Source organism: Trachypithecus francoisi, unplaced genomic scaffold, assembly GCF_009764315.1.
Source record: "Trachypithecus francoisi isolate TF-2019V2 unplaced genomic scaffold, Tfra_2.0 Lachesis_group3, whole genome shotgun sequence".
Lineage (NCBI taxonomy): Eukaryota > Metazoa > Chordata > Mammalia > Primates > Cercopithecidae > Trachypithecus > Trachypithecus francoisi.
The window spans coordinates 160,463,538-160,481,618 of NW_022681468.1; the positions used below are offsets into that span (position 1 = coordinate 160,463,538).

Here is an 18,081-nt window from a genome sequence, read left to right on the forward strand (position 1 = left end):
AAAAAAATACAAAAATTAGCTGGGTGTGGTGGCACGTGCCTGTAATCCCTGCCACTCAGGAGGCCAAGGAGGAAGGGTTGATTGAGCCCTGGAGGTCAAGGTTGCAGTGAGCCGTGATCATACCACTGCACTCCAGTCTGAGCAATAGAGCAAGACCCTGTCTCTAAATAAATAAATAAATCCCACCCATTTCAATGAAGAGACAAACAGAACCGTCTGTACAAGGGTGCCAGGTAGTCAGCCAAGGTGGAGGATGAACCAGCAAGACAGGAGCAAGACGGCCCCATCAGAGGGACCCACAGCAGAGAACACTGGGGTCTGTGTGCCTACATCCAGGTGTTCAGCGCAACTTCTTTTCTCCTCAACTTTGCAAATACACAGAAATACAGAAAGCAATGTAGCAAACCTCCATGAACACACCACTCAGACTTAACCATCGCTGTCAGGCCCAACCCCTCACAGTCCCCCTTCTCAGGATCACTATCATTCACTATGCAGAACAAACCCTGATATCTTCTATTCTAATCCAGTTCATATTTTTAGAAAATGCTGGTTGTGACCCACTTGTGATGGTTAATTTTACGTGTCAACCTGACTGGGCCACAAGGTGCCCATGCGTCTGGTTAAACACTGTTTCTGGAGAGTCTGTGAGGTGTTTCCGGAAGAGGTTAGCATGGGAATTGGCAGACGGAGGAAAGCAGACGGCCCTCCTCAGTGTAGGTGGGCAGCGTCCGCTCCAGTGAGGGCCTGTATACAGGACAGCAGAGGAGGGTTGAATTCATGCTCTGCCTGACTGTTTGACTGGGACATTGGTCTTCTCTGTCCTCCATGCTTCTGGTTCTCAGGCCTTTTGGCCTGGACTGGAATCTGCACCAGTTCTCTGCTTCCCAGGCCTTTGCACAACAATACTGGCTTCCCTGGGTCTCTAGCTTGTAGATGGCAGATTGTGGGACTTCACAGATGCCATATCACACAAGCCAATACCTTATAATCTATCAATTGACCCCAATGAATTCATCAATCAACACATAAACTCTAAGATAAATTGATCCTATTGGTTCTGTTTTCAAGAGAACTGACTACTAATACAACAGTGAATCCATTTCATGGCCTGCTAAGGTATCTATACCCAGGAGCGGAATTGCTAGGTCCTGGGGGATCCACATTTCAACCTTACTACATAAAACCTAATTGTTCTCCAAAGGGGTTTTACTAATTTGCCCTTGATCAACAGGACATGAAGGCTCCCTTGCTTCACACTCTGAGCAACCTTTGATTATCAGACTTTCCAATTTGCCAACACGTTAGTGTAAAGTGGTATCTCATGATGTCCCTGGCAGTTTCCTGATTGGGAGCGAGGCAGAGTTCATTTGTCTACCTGACATTTGCGTTTCTTCATCTTCACAGTATTTGCTCCTTTTTCAATGCTATTGTCTTTTTAAAATTAATCTGAAAGAGTTCTTGATACAAACAGAATACCAATCTCTCACAGTACATTCATCATGCATATTTATTCCAGCCTGTAGTTCTCTTAAAGAAGTTGCTAATACTGATGTTTGCTTAATCCATCTTTTCTTTTATGATGTGTGTGTTTCCCACCTCAAGAGCAGATAGAAAAAAATCTTCTATGTATTTTAACATTTTTGTCTTTACATTTTGGCCTTTAATTCTTTTTTCTTTTGTGTTCTGTTTTGTTTTGTTTTGAGACGGAGTCTCATTCTGTCACCCAGGCTAGAGTGCAGTGGCACAATCTCGCTCACTGCAACCTCCGCCACCCAGGTTCAAGCAATTCTGCCTCAGCCTCACAAGTAGCTGGGATTACAGGTGTCCTCCACCACACCTGGCTAATTTTTTGTATTTTTAGTAGAGACGGGGTTTTGCCATGTTGGCCAGGCTCGTCTTGAACTCCCGACCTCAGGTGATCTGCCTGCCTCGGCCTCCCAAAGTGCTGGGATTACGGGTGTGAGCCACCACGCCCGGCATAGGCCTTTAATTCTATGGCCGTTTACGGATACATATGCTGTGAGGTAGGGATTTCACTTTATCTTTTCTCTTTTCCTATGTGGCCAACCAGCTGTCCTGCATCACTTCCCACCTGGTCCATAACACAGCTCTGCCACCTCCTGGCTTCCTATACATGTGAGCACTTGCTCCTAGTCTCGCCACCCTGTCCCAGCCATTGCCCCGTCTCTTCCTGCACAAATGTCGCAGTCTTCATCATCCTGGCTCTCCAACAGGGATCTCACTGCTTGGGGGTCTCATGGCCTCCTCCCTTAGTGCTTTGGCTTTGTGTTTTCTCTTCATGTCTCGTAGCTTGGAATTTCCATGCCATTCTTTGAATCTTATATTTTAAAAAACACTTGGGGCTAGGTTTTACACAGCATTTATATGCATCTGTACTGGGGCACATAATAGAACCACATCAGCCAGTCATTTTCAGGACGTGATGTCTTCTAACTTAATATATGTTCTGAGACTTGCGGTAATTTAAATACAGCTTATTAATATTTTCTATGTCCCTTCAGGATAATTGCTGCTTTTATATATTTCATTATTCACACATTTTATAGATCAAGGGCCTATAGGATGGTTATCATAGGATATAGTGAGGCCTAGAATTTAATTCTCAAAAAAAAAAAAAAAAAAAAAGAAGAAGAAGAAAAGAGCCTCAAACTTTTCCTGTAAGTGGAAGCACATTCACAAATTATCCTATGAAAAGACATCAGGCACACCACGGGTATTAGTATTCTGAAGCTACAGAATCATTCCATTTGCAGTAGAAAAATAAATAAACCCAGGCCCTTTCTTCTCTTTACAGATCTTCTCACAGAGACTCATTCTGGCATAATTGGCATTTAAAAATATCCATCTCCTTGCTGCCTTTCTCTCTCAGAAGGAATATGCTTTTCTGCTGGGAAGCTGCAGAGAATTGTGATGAGTATATTCACTTACATGATAGGCCTATTACACTGCAGATGGGTGAGCGCAATTGGGAAGACAGCCCAGCACCTTCTCTATTGCAATTGATTTTGATCGTCTAATAGTATTTCAGGACACATAAAAATTCCAGTAGTTCTTTTCTAGACTCAGAAGAAAAAAATACCTTATACCTTAGAGACATAAATAGAACCACCCTATGACTCTATCAGAATGTAATGACACCCCAGGTTCCATAAGGAAAACGTCAAGAAGCCAATTTCGCCGTGGACAGTCCCTAGAGGGTGGATGGGCTGAGGCAGCTGCTTAACCCTGGGCTCCCAGAAGACTGGAATTTTACGGAATCGTGAGCTGCGTCTCCATAAGTAACAACATCTCCCTTCATAAGCCGTCCTTACTGCTGGTGACAATCAAAATCTCCAGCACTTTCAGAGCCGAGAGTGGATGATGTATCTAATGTCATTACGGCTAAAGTATGTTTACAACCCTAAGTGGAAAGTTAAACAGAGCAGAAAAGGCCTTGTTGAGAGCACAAAAGTACATTCACAAACTTTGAAAACTGACAACAGAGAAAAATTTCAGTACACACTCCAGCTTATGTCCAAACCCATTAATAATCATGCAGCTCCTCTCCATTTCATCCTGTTTCACGGACGAGGGCTGATTGTCCTGCATCTCTTAAATGCCTTGTGAAGGTGCCCCCTCCACGGACAGTCACCGTGGAATTCACCCAGGACATCTGAGACAAGAATGTTTCCCAACTGGATGCAAGGGAATTCCGGCTACACAAGCAGAAAGAGGTGTGAGTGGTTACCATGATGTGGGAAAGATGCAGGACAGAAAGTGAAATCAATAAAGCTGCCTTGCTTTACAAATCATGGCTCTCTGGGTGGCTTCAAATAGCCAGACCTGTGGCCTTGTGCTGCTCTGGAAGAAAAACTGTGATTCTGAACCTGAGTCTTGACACTCCAGAATCCATCCTCACCCCTGCTGGTCTTCATCTGCCCCCTCACAACTGGTACAGAGCTTCCCCACGGGGACACACAAAGTGTTCCTTGCCTTGGTCGGGCGGTGGTCCCGAGGCCACTGCTGCCTTGCATGTGACACTCTGAACTGCCTCCCTGTCCAAGCTTACCACATGCTTCTTCCCAAGAATACATAAGAACCCCCAGAATCCCTCAGAAGGTCAGGCGTGCTCCGGGCATCAGGACATGAAGGCCATCCCTGGCTCTGCTTCTTTAACTCCAGCAACAATGCCCTCTGCTCGTCGGTCTCCAAACAAGCCCCACCCCGTACACTGGCTTCCCTACAACGCCGCCGCCTTGTGTGTCTCCAGCCACAGAAGAAGAGAGCCAATTCATCTGCAGTGCAGAACCTGTCCCTTGCAAGTCTCCCCTGTGTGGAACACTCGGCTGGCACCAGGGCTCTGTACCTACCAGTCCTACGGGGCAAGGGCAAGCCAGATGCTGACCGTGGGGCAGTGTCATCAGGGCTGCAATACTGCTCCATGCACAGGGAGGGAGGATGGGCCACGCTCCATCCCTGGCAAGCTTTTTATCAAAGTTAGATTTCTTCTGCTCAGCTTCCTGGTTTATCTCACAATGGCTGGTCCCTTCTCGAAGTAGACCAGCCACTGCCCACACTGGAGAGTGAAAGGTTTGAGTGCTACCTGTTGTTGCCAATATACATGTGTTTACTTTCGCTGTAACTAGGAACCTAGGTAGGGGTTACACAAATCAATGACGGAGTCTGGTGAGGACCACAGTTTACAGAAACACCAGTATGATGACGAGGGGATGCACGGGGAGTGCTTGTCTTGCTGTTGTCATTGGGTGGTGGGCAGGTTGGTTCCAGGCAAGGTGAGTGCCAGCAGAGTCCCCACTGTCCGTCCACTCCTTGGCTGTGACTCAAACCCCAGCTTCAAACTCCCCAAGCTCACACACACAGGATCCCAGAAAACAAAGAGCCATGGCAGTTGCCAGTTCTGCCTGCAGTGTAGCATTTTCCCTCCAGCGAAATGGTCCGCTCCCCACACGGCAAAAGCAAAACCTCACTCCATGCAACGCTGCCTTGTATTTCTTACCGAAAATGAGTGGTTTGGTAATGTCCCGAAAAATCTCCTGCCTGGTGATCAAATCTTTCTGGAAGAAAACAGAGAAAATTACTTTTGTTTCAGCAATGACACAGGTGCCCGCACACAGCTCCTTCAAGTATAAAAATGGAACTATGAGGCTTTGAATCACCTGTAAAACTGAACAGATTACAATTCTAATGAGATAATCAGAAATTACCCTAAACAAATAATTAAAATGTTTCTTTAGCCATTCATCGCATAATTATTGCCTTAAGAACAATGTGTTGGGCAAATAAAGAGATGGCTTATGTACCGTTCTGAAAGGAGAGACTCTCTGCATTTTAATGAGGCTCCTCAAAGCCCTCATGAATATGTATTTTCCCACAACAAAGCTTGACCCTACGGGTTTGCAAAGCTGATGCTTCATGACACTTTCAGACTGTGGAGGGTGTACATATGGGGGTGGGCAGGGAGTGGAGAGCGATGAAAGTGAAGACAGGAAGGAGGACCACTTCTCCCTTCCAATGCCCAGGGTCTCAGCCCACCTTCTCCTGGGCGAGATCGTCTCATGAAAAGAATGAGAAAGAGGCCACCAGGTCTCAGACTTCCCTGAACAGTGGAAGCTCTGCACAGGAAGGCTGAAGAGGAAGCTACTGACAGCAGGCTCGGGGGCGTCAAGGCCAGGACCTTAGGTTGGATCAGGAATTCAGAGCAAGGGCATTAGAAGGCTACGGGCAGGAAGCCAGCGGTGGAACAGGAGGAGGAGCGTTCATTCGTCTGCAACATCACATCTGAATTCTGCCTCTCCCTCCATGTTGGCTACTGACAGAGAAAGTTACAAAGGCTTTCTGTGTTCCTTTCAAAAAGGATAGCAATACAGCCTCCTCCCGGGGGTGTCAGCTGTTGGGCTGGGTCAGGCTGGGAGCCCTTCACGAATCGCTGCACTGCTGCACAGGCACCTGCAGTCTGGTCCCAGGGTCTGCAGCAGCAGGGAACAGCCCCTTTCACTGGGGAAGGAAACAGGACACAGGCAAGACAGTGGCTTCGACTTCATCACAAAGGTTTAGTCTGTACTTAGCGTCTTCACTTCTCTAAGAAAGCGGCCAGTTGCTCTCACGTCCCAGGCAGACACTTCTAGCAGAGGGTTATAATTACGGAATTTCCTCCCCAAAATGAGCCAGTGCAGATACCTCTGGTTCCCATGTAAAGGAGATGACCCGATGTCTCTGAGGAGGCTAAAGATGTTTCCATGTTGAACAAGGTACCCGTGAAGGGAGCCGCAGAGCTGTAACCTGCTTGCCTCTGCTCAGGGGAAACTGGCCATTTGCACTGTTGTTCCATTTCTTTCCCAGGGTATGGTGCTTCTGTGGCCTTTCCAGGCCTGTTCTTTGAAGCAACATGGTGCTTCACAGAGCCTGGCCCTCTGCAAGGAGGCCTCTTTATCACACCCAAAGTGAGCACCACACAAAAAGCATGTCAATCACACACACGCTTTCCGCAGTGGAGTCAGCGTGGGCTGCTTGCTTCCTGTGTGAACGTCAGAAAATCCCTTCACACCATCTCCGTCAGTTTCATTGTGTGTAAAACTGGACAATAAGAACTACTTCAAAGGTGGCTGGGAAGGTGAACTGCAAAGAAACCTCTAGAATGTTGCCTGGAATCACATTAGCATTGAATAGTATTCCCTTCTTCACTCCTAAGCTCGCCACCTGGGGTCCTCCAAAAATAAGTATTCTGATGAGGGCACAAACCAAAGGTTAGTCCAGCAGCAAGAACCCTCCGCTGGGAGTCCAGGGATGCGGCCTCAGTTCCTCACTCGGTTACAGGTTAGCTCTGTGACCCCAAGCATATCAGTGAGAAAGTCAGGCCTGCCAGTCCCTGTCCTCTCCAGGCACCCTAAACCCCAGCTCTGGGCAGCTGTCACTTGACCAAGCCCTGCAGTGCAGCTTTTCCCACTTGCTCCTGCCCAGAAGCACCTCAGGAAACCCGGAGCCTGTCTCAGGACTGCGTCCCAGCCCTGGGAGGCCTGTCCACTGCCCACAGCCTCCTTCCCAGAGTCTGCGAGTCTCCGGAAAGGCCAGTGCTCATCCATCTGCATCCCCCAGCAGCCCTACAGGCTTCACACAGACTTCCAACAAAGGCACAGAATCGTCACACCGCCCAGGAGCAACAGCAGCACTGCACCTTATGTAAGGCCTTTCCATAAGAGGAAGCAGGCCCATGTCTTCACTCCATTTAGAACGGGTTTTGAGTGTCTATTTATAGGCATCACACACTCAGCCTTTGCGGAGGGCGGAGGAAACAGGCCTCTGGGCCCCGTCCACCATCCTCATTTGCATTCTTTTCATGTTTCTTTCTCTCATTTCCCAGCAGCATTTTCGCTCAAAAGCCAGGTCACCTACCACTTGGACCCAGCACCACTTTCCGGCACATTTTCTGCAGAGAAAAATCTTCATTTTCGTTTCCATGCAGGAGCGCCCTGTGCTTGCCCTCTCCAGGGCCCCCGGCTAGCACTCGCTACAGCATGGCTGTGTGATTCTCCTGGACAGAGAGCTCCCCTGAAAGTCATGCCCAGCAAGGTCACGAGAGCTGGGAAGGTCCTGGGGGCAGCTGACTCTGAGTCACCAGTGGGCCAGGCACATTTCGGGGGTGGGCTCCATCCCAGCGGGCAGAAGGAACACAGAGGATCAGATGCTGCTTGGAAACCCTGGGCCTTTCCCATGGCCGGGGCTATTCCTGCATCTGCCAAGCACATCACTCCATCCTCTTCCTGCCCCCCCCAGGGAGGAAGTGAGGACCAGGCCACTTCCCCAGTCCCCCTCGGCTGTTTGTCATCAGACAGAAAGGCTGGGGCCTGCTCTTCTCTCACCATTTGTGGGAAAATTAAGTCCTTCTCAATCTTCAGACTGTAAATTAAGTACACAGTCTCCCCATGATATCGAAACACTCTGCTCTCCAAGTATAGCCATTCACGGGTCTTTATTTTTGTTTGGAGGCTTGGGAGCTTAGCCCAGAAGGACACACAAATACAAGACCAAAGAGGCTCACGGGCTCCCTCCTTCTCCAGGGTGCAGGGCCTCCCTGAGCCCACAGCCCTGGAAGCCAGTCCAGAAGGAGAGACAGGCCTTGCCTAGAGCCCAGAATCCACAGCAGAACTCGGCCACAGAGAACACGTCCAGTACACAGCCTCAGCTGCCTGACTTCAAACACCATGCACGAGGTTCGCCTCTCTCATGAATATTTTGCTGAGACGGTTGGCATTTAGTTTCAGGACTAATTAATTTTCTCACAGGATACCACTTCAATTGCCATCATAGGCTCTGTATTATTCTACGTGCAAATTTCTGGCAGTAAATTGGACTTGTGATCTAACTGAGCCTTTGAAATGCCATGTTTCCAGGGACTCTGGAATGAGCAGAAATGCTAAATATTCCTTAAAGAAGATGATTCATACATTTCCTAATTACCTTTGATTATTGTGTCACAGGAGTTGGTGAGGGGGTCTGAGATCCAGAAGCGATCCTCAGGGCCCCGAGGTGACCCAAATGGCTGGGGAGGGAGCCCGAGACAGGAAGCTGCTTAGGCTAAGAGAACCTTGACAGACCCCCAGTAGGGCAGCTCATGTCAGCATCCTCTCCAAAGCAGGGACACTGGCCCTGAAGCCAGAACGGCACACGGGTAGAAGAATGGGTGAAGGAACCCGTCTCCCTAAGCATTTTCTTAGCAAAGCTAAGGCAACACTCACAACATCACAGACTCGCAGACCTGGCAGTTGTCCCGGGAAGGCACAATCACACTCCTTCCTCTAGCTGGCCCCCGAGCTAGGGCTGCATTTCCTAGAGTGAAATGGGCAACCCTGCACTTGGTAAGGGGCTGGCACTGAGCACACAGCTTTGGGAAACTCTGGTACACTGTGCCTGGGTTGTGGAGCAAGTGGAATCTAGTGAGCAGTAACAACCCGAAGACAGTGACACACTTGTGGACAGGAGGCTCTGGCCACACTGGGCAGAGGCCCTGGGATGGGCTGGAAGGGGTCTGTGCAGAGCACCATGGTCGTAAGGATGGGGGGAAGCATCAGGGTGCATCAAAGATAGAGCGTTGCCCCCAGTGCCAGCTTGACCTGGCTCCTCCTGGTACCAGCCTAACGGCTGCAGCTGGTAATGAAAGGCAAGTATCCCCTAGACTGTCAGCGCCACCTCATGAGGGAAAGCTTGTAACGGGGGTTCACACTCACATGGCCTTCGCGGGCTGGTTGGGCTGCCAGGGAACTCGCCTGCACGGGCGGCCTCACAGTGGGGTCGGGCAGCTGGCAGAGCTCGGCACCTGGCAGGTGAGCTCCAGCACAAGGAGGCCTCCTGCGGCCCGGTCCTGTAGCTCAGCCAAGCTGCCGCAACAGGGATGCAGCGAGATGGCAGTGTCCCCACAGCTGTGACTGGAACCCCAGAACACCCAGGATGGGACTGGGGACACGGGGGATGGACGTGCCCCCAGACCAGGAGTGACGTTTTTCCTGTGGGGCCTGAGGGTTGTCTGTCGCTTCCTGATGGGAGACACAGAGATGGTGCTGAGACAGGCAGAACAGGGCCCTTCCAGGACAAGGAAAGCAAAGGGGCCCCAGGAACTGCTCCAAGAAATGGCCAAAGACCAGTGACAGTGGGGAGGGGAGGTGGGCTTAGATGGGCTCCAGGTCCTCAGAGCCAGTCGGGGAGGAGGACACCCAGGTTTTAGAGGGAAGGGTGGCAGGGACAGTGACAGTGAAGCTGGGGTGGATACCGAAGTGCTCTTTACAAGTAAAATGTTTAAATTCTGAATAACTGAGTCCCTAGGCTGGCTGCGATGTAAAGGACTCCAATGCCATAACTCTGTTTATAAACATGAGCATGTATTATTTTTCTCCTGGGCAAGAAGCTGAGCCTTCAGAATAGAAAGCTCAAACCTCAAGACTCTCATTTGTGCAAATGTTTTGAGAACAAACTGGATTAAAACTTAAGTCTTCAAGAGTCTAACTGCCGAGAACAATTGTTTTGTTTGGGAAGGTGGCTTGTAAACACGGCATTAAAATTATTTAGGAATAATGTACAAATCGCTATCATGAAAATGGATGAAGAGCTCTGTTCTTGGAAACTTACCTTGAAGTCTAGCAGTGACGGGCCACGCGTGATGAGGGACACTCAGCCCCCGGGTCCTCACTTCCTATTCCAGATCGGAATTCGGAGACGCTTCATGGGTGACTAGTTCACCCAGTGGGGACCAATTCTTTTAAGGAGACCACAGGGGCTCATGCAGCCACCCCAAAGGCAGAGTTGGGCGTGCAGATGTAGAGTATTTCAGCGTGTTTCCAGATTCACAGATGTTACATAAAACCAGCCTGGCTTTTAGAGCTCAGAAATGTGCCCTCAGGACAAATGTTCGATATATCTGACTTTATTGCTTTTTCCACATTTGCTTTTATGTAAAGTCATCTGAGGCTCCCTTAAATAAACCCAGGAGCTCCTCCTTGCAGTGGGGATGAGCTGACTTGTTCCCTTTTTTTTTTTTTTTTTTTAGACGTAGTTTCTGTTGCCCAGGCTGGAGTGCAGCTCTCTGCAACCTCTCCCACCCCAGGTTCAAGCAATTCTCCCACCTCAGCCTCCTGAGTAGCTGGGATTACAGGCATGTGCCACCATGCCTGGTTAATCTTTGTAGTTTTAGTAGAGATGGGGCTTCACCATGTTGGCCAGGCTGGTCTCGAACTCCTGACCTCAGGTGATCCACCCACCTCGGTCTCCCAATGTGCTAGGATTACAGACGTGAGCCACCGCGCCCAGCCAAGCTAACTTCTTCTGTGTGGCATTGACACTAAACGTGCCCTCTTCCCCCTGGGCTGTAATCTTCGGAAAGTCTGTCCTTGTGCTGCCGACAGTATGAGGTAGACAGAAACACAGTTCCCTGCGCCCTTCTCAGCAGGGCTCTGACACGGTTCTCCAGTGATTCTCGATATTAAACTGACCTTGTTTTCTGCAATTCCTGCCCAGCTTTGGGAAATCAGGGAACAGTGCGACACTGAAGTATTAAGAACTGGAACTTGGCCGGGCACGGTGGCTCACGCCTGTAATCCCAGCACTTTGGGAAGCCAAGGTGGGCAGATCACGAGGTCAGGAGATCGAGACCATCCTGGCTAACATGGTGAAACCCCGTCTCTACTAAAAAATACAAAAAATTAGCCGGGCGTGGTGACAGGCGCCTGTAGTCCCAGCTACTCGGGAGGCTGAGGCAGGCGAATGGCGTGAACCTGGGAGGCGGAGCTTGCAGTGAGCTGAGATCACACCACTGCACTCCAGCCTGGGCGACAGAGCCAGACTCCATCGCAAAAAAAACAAACAAAAAAAAAAACTGGAACTTGGTGCCAAGACAGTCCACGTCCCAGGATGGACCTTGGTGCCCACAGCAGGCCAGGATGAAGGGGAAGGGAAGGTCTGCAGGCAGCTTAGCCACGTCTGTGTCTGACCCCAGGGAGCGTGGGGACGAGCGGAGGGTGTACACAGCCCACCAAGGCCGCCTCTGCTGGCTTGCCTCCTCGTCATTGTTCTCTCCTAAGCAAATGAGGCTTCTATTTTTGCTGTGAGGAGCCTGATGCCTTCCAATTCCCAGGCATCCCCTGGAACGGAGCTGGGATTTCGTTTTCCATTCAGGCAGCTCAGGGACGGAAGCAGGGCCACCCAGGAGACTGGGAGTCAGAGTGAAGCAGCACCTGCCAGTCTTCTCAGACACATCTGAGCTCCAGCTCTGGCCATGGGGACGACGCCTGTGCATACAGCCCCATGTGACCACACAGGGCCCAGCATACCAAGGTGCATTAGTCTATCTTGTGCTTACTATGACAGGCACTAACTGCTTCATAGATACGAACCTGCTCCTCCTCCCAGGCCCACCATAGGGAGCCATCATCCCATTTGGCAGATGAGGACACTGAGGCACACACAGATTAAGCCTAAGGCCACACAGAAGTGCTGGAGCTGGGATTTAACCCTGGCAATGTTGCCCCAGAATCCACACTCTTAGCTTCTACATTGTTAGAAGGAAGAAAAGAAAAAAGATATTTATGGTACATAAGCTCAACAACGGATCAGATTGATCAATAAGAAAATAGAAAAAAGGTGCAAAAGGTATGGCCAGTCATTCACAGAATACCAAATACATGAAAATAGATATATGGAAAGATGTCAGCCTCACTGGCACACAGGGAAATGCAAATTAATACCTCATGTAGACAGCGCTTTCACGCATCAGACAAAAATGTAAAATATCTGACAACACCAAGTACTGTCAAGAAAACGGAGAAAAGGAAACTCATATGCTGTCAGTGAGACCACTCATGAGGACACCCACCCACTTTGGAATAAAATTTAGCTGTTTCTAGTACATTTGAAGATTTTGTTGATACCAGATTTGAAGATCTGAAGATATTGTACTCTCTCCCATGGCAATTCCAATCCTTGCTAAATATTCTGACAAATCCAGCTCACATTCACAGAGAGACACATACCTGAGTACTTAAGACAGCCTTGTTTGTAGCAGCAAGTAATAGGAAACCAACTAAGCGTCCATCAATGGAGAATGATAAATAGTCTTGTTTGTACAATGCAATACCACACAGCAGTGAAAATGCATGAAATACAGCCACCTGTTTTCACATGGATGAATCTCACAAATATAATGTTAAGCAAAAAAGGCACACTGGATGAGCGCGGTGGCTCACACCTGCAATCCTAGCATTTTGGGAGGCAGAGGCAGACGGATCACTTGAGGTCAGGAGTTCGAGACCATCCTGGCCAACATGGCAAACCCTCATCTCTACTAAAAATACAAAAATTAGCTGGGCGCAGTGGCAGGCACCTGTAATTCCAGCTACTCAGGAGGCTGAGGCAGGAGAATCACTTGAACCCAGGAGGTGGAAGTTGCCATGAGCCAAGATCGCACCACTGCACTCCAGCCTGGGCAATAGAGCAAGACTCCATCTCAAAAAAAAAAAAAAGGCACACTACAGAAAAAAATACAAGGTGATATCATTTACATAATGCTTACAGACAAAATGCAGAACTAACAGGGATAGGTATACTTATACATGTACTAAGCCACAAACAAGCACCAAACTTCAACGGTAGTTATCTCTGTGTGAAAGACAAGATGCAACTGGGGAGGGGCTCCAGCTGCAATGGTGTTATGATGCTTTAAAATATATCCGCAGGCCGGGTGCAGTGGCTCACGCCTGTAATCCCAGCACTTTGGGAGGCTGAGGTGGGCAGATCACTTGAGGTCAGGAACTCGAGACCAGTCTGGCCAACACAGTGAAACCCTATCTCTATTAAAAATACCTAAATTAGCCAGGTGTGGTGGTGTGTGCCTGTAAACTCCAGCTACTCAGGAGGCTGAGGCAGGAGAATCACTTGAACTTGGGAGGCAGAGGCTGTGGGGAGCTGAGATCACATCACTGCATTCCAGCCTGGGCGACAGAGTGGTGAGACTCCAACTCAAAAAAAAAAAACAATATACATACACACACACACATATATATGTATATGTGTGTGTGTGTATACATATGTATATGTGTGTGTATATATATGTGTGTATATATATGTGTGTGTGTGTGTGTGTGTGTGTATCTCCACAAATTCTTTGATATTCCCTTCAAAGAGTGGAACCTAATTCCTCTCTCTTTGAGTGTGGCCTAAATTTAGTGACTTGCTTCTAGTGAACAGACACAAGCAGAAATGACAGTGTATGACTAATGAGACCAGGTCATAAAAGGCACTGCGGCTTCCTCTCTACTCTCTATTTACTGTCTCTTGAATCACTCAGGCTGGGAGAAGCCGCGTGCCATGTTGTCAGGACACTCAAGCAACTCTGTGGAAAGGTCTGTATGGCAAAGAACTGGGCCCTCTTGCCAGCCAACAGCCAGGTGAAGTCGCTCTTGGAAGCAGATCCTCCTGCCCCAGTCAAGGCTTCAGGTGCCCCAGCCCACATCTTTCCCCTCCACTAGAACCACCCAGCTCAGCTGCTTCCAGATTCCTGGCCCACAGACTATGTGTGAGATAATAAATGTTTATTATTTTATACCACTAAGCTTTGGCATAATCTGTCACACAGAAATAGGTAACAAATATGGTAATATTCTCTACCTTTAGCAGCTTGGGGATACCTAGCTGTTCATCACATTATTCTTGTTACATTGTTGTGTGCTGCTACCTACTGAATGTTTGTGCCTGCCCTTCTCCAAATTCACATGTTAAACCCTCATGCCCAAAGTGATGCTCTTAGCAGTGGACCTTTGGGAGGTGATTAATGGGATTTATGCCTTTGTAAAAGAGACCCCAGAGAACTCTCCTGAGACTCTCACCAAGTGAGGATGCAGTGAGAAGACGGCCTTCTAAGAACCAGGAGGCCCTCACCAGAAAGCAAATCTGTTGGCACCTTGATCTTGGACTTCCCACATCCAGAACTGTGAGAAATAAATGTCTGCTCTTTGTAAACCACCTAGTTTACTGTATTTTGTTACAGTAACCTAAAGAGACTAAAATATATGCCAATTGTTTTGTAATAAAAATGTAACCCCAAAGACTAACATAAAAATAAGAAGGGGACCGGGAGCAGAAGCTCATGCCTGTAATCTGAACACTTTGGGAGGCTGAGGCGGGTGGACCACCTTAGGTCAGGAGTTCGAGACCAGCCTGGCCAACATGGTGAAACCCTGTCTCTACTAAAAATACACAAATTAGCCAGGCGTGGTGGCAAACGCATGTAATCCCAGCTACTAGAGAGGCTGAGACACAAGAACCCAGGAGGCAGAGGTGGCAGTGAGCCAAGATCACCCCACTGCACTTCAGCCTGGACAACAGAGGGAAACTCTCAAAAAATTTTTTTTAATAATTAAAATTTAAAACAGAAAGAAAAGCAGAGTGGCTAACTGTAGTGACCTGCTAAGTACAGGCTGAGAAGTAGCGCTCCTTCTCACGGAACAGGCTGAGTGTTCCTACAAAACAGGCATCCGTGCAACACTCAGGAGGGCTGGGAGACAGGAAGTGACCAGTCAGCGCCGGCACAGGAAACGCTGTCTGTCACATTAACCAACGAGCGAGTCCCGCACCTGAATGGGCTCAGCAATTGAGTTAATGTTTGTGGATGCTGGGCAGTGACAAACAAGGATGCACAGTGGGCACATACTTCGTCCTTTTGGGCGATCGGGGAATGGCTTCTCTCCTCCAGGAGGTAGGAAACGTTGAGAAGCCTCCTCTATGGGGTGGAGAGCTGCCGGGAATTGTAACTGGGCAGGGGAAAAGGAGGCAGCAGGATTCACTGCATATGATATTAATTTTAATTAAGGAGACATTTTTAGGCTAAACAAGCATGTGCTTGTTCCTGAGAGGCAGGGAGGGCACCACACCTCCCAGGAGGGTCTTGCTGGAATGGGGGTATCTGGCAAGCCCAGGGCAGCCACCTGCTCCGCTGCTCCTCCCAGGTCCTGAAGCCATCAGGAAGGACTGTTCAGAAGCCAGGGCCGGGCCACCAACATGTCTGTCCTTCTCTGTCTTTCTATCTCTCTCCTTCCTTCAGGTTCCAGAAAGCAGAGGTGCATTTCATTTCTTAGAACGAACCAGCTGAGCTGGTCAGACAGAGTCAACCCAATCCAGTTAAAGCAGCCAGAACCCATTAAATCCAGCATACCAGTCTCGAAGATCCACTGTGGAACCACTGAAGACCACTTATTTTAAATCCTTTCTAAGAGCAGAAATCCAAAATCTCAACGTGTGCTATTTCCCCCAATTTACTCAATCCAAGAAAAACAAAGTCCAAACTCCATTTTAATTGAAACACCCCCTTTTCTGGCCATGACCTGACAACAGACGTCACCATAACACCTAACACACACGTCGACGCGCGCTTTCCTTTTTGAAAAACACTCAGCCGAGGTGACAGAAGCACTTAGGCCCCCCTTTCAGTGCTCTCTCGCCTCGGCTTGTTAGGAAAATGACCATGAGAATCTGGACCCGACGCTGTTTGTTCTCATTATACACTGCCCTCTGGCTGGTAGACAAAAAGGGCAACGCGTGAAAGGGCGTCTAGGGCGCTGGAGCCTGATCTGAAAGCATCGTGTGCCCTGGCCCGGCACGTGCTCGGCCCGTGCCCCTGCAGTGCAGCCGCAGCCACAGCAGCCGGGCTCAGCCTCAGGGCCTCCCAGAGCCCCGCCTCCTCCTCTTCTCCCAGCCAGTTAGAGCCTGGCTCAGACAGACACAAGCCTGAAGGGTATGACACCACCAAACCTTCCTGCCACAGCCACCCCAAGCTCAGCCTCAGAATCCAATGTGTGCAGACTGGACAGAGGCCAGTTCAACCACTGAGGCATAGGGAGCGCCGATCCAAGCCGCTCTGCATCCCAGGCAGCTCCCCTAACCTCCAGAGATGGCAGTGGAGGGAGAGAGAAACAGAGAGGAGAGACACAGCAGCTCCTCCAACCCCCAGAGATGGCAGTGGAGGGAGACAGAGAGACAGAGAGACCCTGCCTCTATCCTAATGAACAATAACCACAGTGCACCCCTCCACTGGTCTGAGTTGCAAACAGGACCAGGAAGGATCCTGGCACTTGGGAGGAAACCACAGTAGAGAGACTGAGTCAGGGGGCAGGAGGCTGATGCTGGCTCAGGACTGGGTGGCTCTGTGACACTGACCAGGCCAGGTCTCTCCAACCCACTCTGACAGTAACTTGGAGGATTCTCCCACACTGCGAGGTGGGTGGGTGGGGTCCATGAGCCGACAGTGCTCCTGGAGGCCACCTTGTTCACCACACTACATGCCTTGGGAGCTTCAGCATGCCACACCAGCCTCAAAGAGAAAAGTCAAATTTGAATTAGGGGTTTTTCAGTATGCTGGAAGAGACTCTAGAAAATAATGTATTGGCAAACGCCAAAAAGAAACACAAAATTATCACACGTGGACCCAAAACTGAGTATCAGAACAGGACCCTGGTGTCCTCCTTGTCAAAACCAAAACCAATTACTCTCCTGTCACACACATGCCACAAATACATGTCTTCTCATCTGGAAAATGAAGGCAAGGAAATGAATTTCATTTTCAAAATCAGGCTCTACTCAGGCAAGGACCACCCTGCATGACGCCTCCCCAACGTGGTGGCTCAGTGAAGCACCAGGGAGACGGTGGCTGGGCTAGAGGTGTTCACAGAAATGTTTACACCTTCCCAACCTCAGAATCCATGCACGTGACCCAAGCCCACTGAACAAGGAAGACAGTGATGCCTCTCCAGCGTCTGCACCAGGGGATCCCCAGCCAACTTGGTCAGTGGGGACATGGGTGGGCAATAGGCAGTGACTTCCTGTTTCACCAAGTTACCTTCCACCCTGTCACAAGGACACTTGTGACCTCCATAGGTGCCAGGACCTCAACCCAAATGCAAGGTTACCTTTGGTTTTAATTATGCATTTATTTCATTTCTACACAGACATCACAACAACCTGGGGTCATCGTGGAAGCTGGCCCATTACTGCGGTCTCTAATTCGGCTTCCATAGAGCAAGCCGGACATCAGCGCCAGCCCTGTAGGCAGCCATGCCAGGCCCCCCAAGCTTGGGAAAGACACTTGCGCTGAAGACATCATCAACGTGTCCTTGAATTGATCATGCTGGTCCAATGTCTCTTTCTAGTCTTGCTTTGTCATGACAAATTGCTATTTTATTTTCTTCAGCTCCATCCTTATCAATTTATTTTCCAATGACTAGACTTTAAATAGAATATGAGGACTTTGAGGATCAAATATAAATCCTCCATTGCCAAAGCAGAAATATATACCATCAGAGTATCTTCCCTGAACCAACCTTAGGATGAAGCTGATATAATACAAAGGAGGAATGAGGGAAGGAAACTGGACCCATGATAAAAAAAAGTCAAGCTGCTAGATCAAGCCCTGCCTGCGACCAGATATTCTGGACTTTCCAATTACATCAGAAAAAGTTTATGTCACCATAGGATGGGTACACTTCGTTACATCAAATGTCTTAATGGATAAGGAAACAGCCCAGTGAG

At 49.0% G+C, this 18,081-nt stretch overlaps 1 protein-coding gene across 5 annotated transcripts in view; it reads right to left on the bottom strand.

Moving 5' to 3' along the window:
- Positions 1–18,081, bottom strand: part of APBA2 (amyloid beta precursor protein binding family A member 2) — a 234,260-nt gene that overhangs the window by 117,659 nt on the left and 98,520 nt on the right. For 3 of the 5 annotated variants that reach the window (XM_033190742.1, XM_033190746.1, XM_033190741.1), the window contains exon 3: positions 5,021–5,078. The exons of 1 other annotated variant lie outside the window; for it this stretch is intronic. The gene's annotated coding sequence lies outside the window, so the exon portion shown is untranslated. Of the gene's footprint in view, positions 1–5,020; positions 5,079–7,413; positions 7,562–18,081 lie in introns of those variants that run through there. One more of the 5 variants, XM_033190743.1, reaches the window with a different exon arrangement.